General features: G+C 36.7%; 2 pseudogenes; both read left to right on the forward strand.

Annotated features, from left to right (window-relative positions):
• The window catches only part of LOC111720644, an 87,733-nt pseudogene extending 87,097 nt beyond the window's left edge, over window positions 1-636 (forward strand).
• Window positions 637-725: 89 nt separating this feature from the next.
• LOC100921167 lies at window positions 726-4,409 on the forward strand (annotated as a pseudogene).
• Window positions 4,410-6,000: the final 1,591 nt, after the last annotated feature.

Below are 6,000 nucleotides of genomic sequence, written 5' to 3' on the forward strand. Positions count from 1 at the left end.
TTTGTGCCATGTTGCTCATTTCCTTCAAACAGAAATAAGAATACTCAAGAGCATCTGAGACATCTGGTTAATGATGCAATCACTTCTCAGAGTCTCTCTCTGCCTCTTTTTCACTGAAGATAGTGGTAACTATAGAATTTATGCACCCAGGAGTGTGACTCACACCCTTTGCTTCACCTGTGAGGATGATTCCACAGGAAAGTTTCCCTTCAGACATAAGTAACAAGTGACATATGGTGCCCCAGATAACAAAAGCTTTGGTTAATAAAATGGCTGTCTCACCCAGAAAAATACTAAGGTGCAATAAGTCCTTTAAAATTTTCAACTGTACCACCTGATTTGGTTGAACAACTTCTGTGACAGACAGAGAGTATTGCTTAGGGTGACATGGGGGTGAGGAAGGAAAAGTCTTTCCAAAACAAAATCTTTATTTTTCGACAAAGAAAATAGAGTGCTTAATACCCAAGGATTATCTTTCTCTGCTTATTTTTTGTGGGCAGAACCAAAAGGACATTGTATATGGTAACAGCAATTGTTTTTAAGAATAACTTTGGTCCACCTCCATCCCAGCTCCTGGAGCTCTGGCAGCAGCAGCAGCCATTGAAGCACCACATTGAAGCTGTGGTGCTGGAGTAGGTGGAACAGTTGTGGCTGAAGGTGAAGGAACCTTTGCACTATTGCCTGTCAGCTAGATCAGGTAAACAGAATGGTATAGCATGGCAACCATGGATGTCCTGCTGAATTAGTTAAAGAGTACTGTTACAAAAGAAACAGCTGATGTCAATAATGTGGTAATGAGAAATCCTGCCCCCAGAAAATTTGATGCTGGTCAATATGTTCCCAGTGGTGGCAATTGGCTGGTTTGGAAGATTTTTACTGGCACAAAAAAAACTAAACAGGAAATAGATGTTTCGTCATTGATTAAAAAGCTGGTTGATAAATATCAAAAATTTGAAAAGGATCAGATCTATGATTCTCTAAAAGAAAGGTTCCAATTGTTAATCTGGCTTCTATACCCTTAACTTCTTACCCTCCAGCATCCTTTAGAAGAATCCAGAGACTGCCTGACATTTTGTACACAGCCAGTATGTTCAAGTGTAGCAAATGTTCTTGGAAATTGGGGGAAAAAATCTGCCTTCCACAGGTTCCCTGACATTAAGAATTATAAACTTTATGATGTAGAAACAAAATATGGGTTGTTTTAGGTTTCTGAAGGATTGCCATTTTTATACAGCAGAATGAAAATGGTTCATGGAAATGTTGCTCCAGAAAACAAAACAATGAATAAACAACAGCCTGAAAAATAATGGACTTTAATTTTGTATATCATCAATGAATCCTACTGAATAAAAACCTAAGTTTCCTTGCAAAGACTGGGATCCAAATTTATCTTCCATATGCCTATCAAATCCTGAATATTTGACTCTCTTATACATATTTTCTGTTAGCTGTGAGATTGCAAGTAATATGTAGTCTTCAGGAGCTCTTGTTTGCACCTGTATTTAATAAATAAAAACCTATCTTTGAATTTAACAAGCAAGACATATATAAAAGCTTTGTAGGCAGGTACATCAGCTTAGTTTTCTGATGTAATGGGCTGAGGTTTGAGTTGATACACTGAGGTCCCAAGCACGTGAGGCTAAATAGTAATTGGACTATACTCTATTAATATACATGGTTGGATAAAGAATGGCCCCCGCACACTCTCTGTGCAAGTCCTGATGTGTTGTATAGGAAATGACGATTTTGGTGGGTGGAGGCAGAGACAGGAAGAGAGTCTGGGGGAGATTGAGCCTGAGTTCTATGTTCATAACTACTGGTCGTGTGGCTGCTGGTCTAACTAGCTTCTTGACTCAGCTGCACACATTGCTATCGCCCATTCTCTTCCACCTCCGATCTTTCTTCACTGAGAATAAAGATTGACGATTTTCCCCTAACCTGAATTCCTCACTCCGGCTGATTTTAAAATACGTGGTCTTCACATTCTAGGATCCAGTTCTGTTCAAAACATGCCTGAGGAAGTCTAGGAATATATGAATTTACTTTTAAATGTAACTGCATCAGGCAAGACTCAGATCATATGACAAAGATCTCTTTCTTTGGTGATATCAGTGAGGCCATGCTACAATATTTTGATTTCTTATTCCAAAGAGATAATCTTCAGATATCAATTTTTCAAAGCATTCTGAAAAGCTCTTCTCAAACTACCCACGCATATAATAGTACAGAAACTTTTGTCTTGCTTAACTTCTGGATGTGTAAACTCTGATATGGTACTTTTCATTTTGACCAATGTTCTACTAATTGCTGAGATGTATACCAAAGAAGAATATGTCAAGTTAATTCTGCCAGAACTCAGTCTCATCTTAAGCAGAAAAAAACTATCCAGATTTTGTTACTTTTCCTACCAAAAAAAAAATGGGTTTACTGCTAACCAAAACATCATGGATGAAATAAGAAACAGTATTCTACCAATGGTTTGTAACAAAGCTTCTTAAACTATGGTTCATGACCCCATATGTGTTTACAAATTAGCTTTATATTTAATAAATGGCAAAATTATATGTGTACCAAAGAATTATTTTAAATTTATTTATGATTTATATCAGTATATATTTCATCTGCATGCCTATTTTTATATATCAATATACCTGTAGCTAAAATTTTCTTGGGCAAAAGGGGATCGCAAGTAGAAAACAGTTTAAGAATCCCTGGTTTATAAAGCCTTAGAAGTCCCTTCCATTCGAAATTTGCCTTGAATATCATTCCAACCTTTTCAAATTTCATAGATTATCCATCTATGAAAAATTTGTGACACTAAGAATTAAAAATGAATGTTTACAAATATCTTCCCTTAATGTTCATCATATAAATTCACTAGTGTGCTTAAGAAAGATTTTGTAATGCATGGATAAGTGGTTTGTATCAATGGCATTCTATCCTTTTAAAAACAAATTCCAGCCAAGGAATATCTTCATGGAAATTTAAAGTATTGATAAATGTTCTTTTGCTTATAAGAAAATAGGAGTCACCACCAAGGAGCTTGATAGGAAAGTCTTGCTGCATCTAATTTCGCTGAACATTGAAAATAATTTTAAGCAGTTCAATTCTTTTATTTAAGTCATCATAAATGCTTCATAGATTAAAAGTGAGGGGGGAAAAACAAACTGGAAGAATTCCACATAATGCAAAAATAGCAGAAATTTTTGAATGTCATTTATCAAATGAATGCATCTGAAGAAACAAAAATTCCTGTTGCTGGTTGTCTTTAACAGTATTGAAGGAGACCTCCTAACTAGTGGTGGATCAAACAGTAAAGAGAATGAGATACATAATACACAGAAAGGCATCATGACACTTGAAGAGAAGCAAAAGCTAACAAAGGAACAGAAAAGTTGTCAGCTGTCCCACCTCTGTGTACCTATCAAGTAGACCAAAGTCTCAACAGAAGCTTTGACACGTTTTTGCTTATACTCTTATACTCCAATTGTTCAAGGATCCACACTCAACTTGATTACAATTGTGAGACCAGTGCCCAATTCATAGAATTCACAACCAGCCTTTCTGTCAAAAAATTTCCGCCTCTACTAACTATTTTTTCAGTCCTGTCCATGGGGATGGGCATGGGTTTTTCCACATCAGTTGATAATATAAAGAGAAACTTGACAAATGGCCTAAGTACCAATCAAAGCTTAGCAGATGTCAGTATTCAGCTTGCCAGTCAATCCAAATCAGCAGCGATTCAGTGGCCCAGTGACACAAAAGACTCTAGAAATACCTATACACTCCAAGGACTTCAGATTGAATGTCACAGCAGACCCCACACAGACCCACTAATATGTCTTCTCTGTATAGTCTATTTGGGCCTCAGAAACATAAACTTAGCTTGAACCGATTATCTCAACAGAAACTAAACCAATAGCTTAATCAGTTTATACTTCCTCAAGGGTCTCCAGGGATGGACAATTCAGAAGACAGCTAAACATGGTAGGATAGCCAGCCTTTGGTTTTCAGAGCAATCCTTTCTTTAACCCACAGAATTCTACATAGCCAGTCAATATGACTAGTAAAGTAGCACCTCACCTAGCAACAATTTAAAAGATCTTTGGGGGTAATGCATTTCATATTCATTTTGAAGAATTGAGTGTATTTTAATTAGGGATAAGCTTATTTTCATCTTGATATGTTTGATTGAATATTTGGCTTGAAAAAACTTTTCATAGAGGCAAAGTCTGAGAGATTTGGTGGAGGAAAATAAGAACATCCACATCAACATTATAATGATGTAGAATTCTTTATTTTGTACACACCCAACACAGTTTGATTCATTTCCTCAGAATTTTGCACAGCCAGCAAATATATCTAGTAGCACCTCAACTAGCAATGATTTAAAAGATCTTTTTGGGTAATGCATTGCATGTTCATTTTGAAGAACTGAGTGCATTTTAATCTGGGTAAGCTTATTTTCATCTTGATATGTTTGACTATCTGGCTTGAAAGAACTTTCCATAGAGGAAGGAGTCTGAGAGAGTTAGTGGAGGAAAATAAGGGCAGCCACATTAGCATTATAGTGATATAGAATCCTTTCTTCTTCTTTTTTTTTTTTTTTTTTTGGCTGTGGCATTTGTGATTAAGTGATTTACCCAGCGTTGCACAGCTAGGAAATATTAAGTATCTGAGATCAGATTTGAACTCAGGTCCTCCTGACTTCAGGGCTGATGCTCTATCCACTGCACCACCTAGAAGCCCCAGAATCCTTTCTTTTGTACACACTCAGTGCAGTTTAATTCATTCCCTGCTGCCTTCTCTCACATCCTCTCTTCCCCTCCCCTTTTTCAATAATCTGAAGTCATGGCTCTAAACCAGGATCATTCAAAGCTAAAACTGTTGTCAGTGGCTCATCTCTTCTTTTTTTTTCTATTAATTTTTTTTAATTATAACTTTTTATTGACAGAACCCATGCCTGGGTAATTTTTTTTACAACATTATCCCTTGCACTCACTTCTGTTCTGACCTTTCCCCTCCCTCCCTCCACCCCCTCGCCCAGATGGCAAGCAGTCCTATACATGTTGAATATGTCACCGTATATCCTATATGTGTGCAGAACTGAACAGTTCTCTTGTTGCACAGGAAGAATTGGATTCAGAAGGTAAAAAATAACCCGGGAAGAAAAGCAAAAATGCAAACAGTTCATTTCCCAGTGTTCTTTCTTTGGGTGTAGCTGCTTCTGTCCATCCTTGATCAACTGAAACTGAATTAGATCTCTTTGTCGAAGAAATCCACTTCCATCAGAATACATTGTCATATAGTAGAATTGTTCAGGTATATAATGATCTCCTGGTTCTGCTCATTTCACTTAGCATCAGTTCATGTAAGTCTCTCCAAGCCTCTCTGTATTCATCCTTTGGTCATTTCTTACAGAACAATAATAATCCATAATATTCATATACCACAATTTACCCAACCATTCTCCACTTGATGGGCATCCATTCATTTTCCAGTTTCTAGCCTCTACAAACAGGGCTGCCACAAACATTTTGGCCCATATAGGTCCCTTTCCCTTCTTTAGTATCTCTTTGGGGTATATGGCTCACCTCTTCTTGCATGACTTGGTATAATTGATGACAAAAAGTAGTCAATGGCATTTAAAAGTTTTATCTGTCCAGTGCTGCCAGGGTCTGCATGTCACATTTTTTATGCCTTAATTTTAATTTGTTCTTTACCCAGGTGCTTGAATTGATTTCTGGATTGATGTTTCTCTAAGTAAAGCAAACTGTAAGCATATAGAAAGAATCGGATGATTTGCTTTTCTGAATTCTTATGCATTTGTTGTTTTTTAGGAAGTTTTCAGCAAATATAGTAAAATTTCATTCATCTTGCTTCTCATTGATTCAAATTGTAAAAACCTCATAAGCCATCTTCAATACAAGTTGTATCATCTTAAAACCTGGTTAAACAAGGTCTGTTTTATAGCATAGTAGATTTTGTACCTGGGTTCCC

The sequence above is a fragment of the Sarcophilus harrisii genome, chromosome 4 (assembly GCF_902635505.1).
Source record: "Sarcophilus harrisii chromosome 4, mSarHar1.11, whole genome shotgun sequence".
Classification (NCBI taxonomy): Eukaryota; Metazoa; Chordata; class Mammalia; order Dasyuromorphia; family Dasyuridae; genus Sarcophilus; species Sarcophilus harrisii.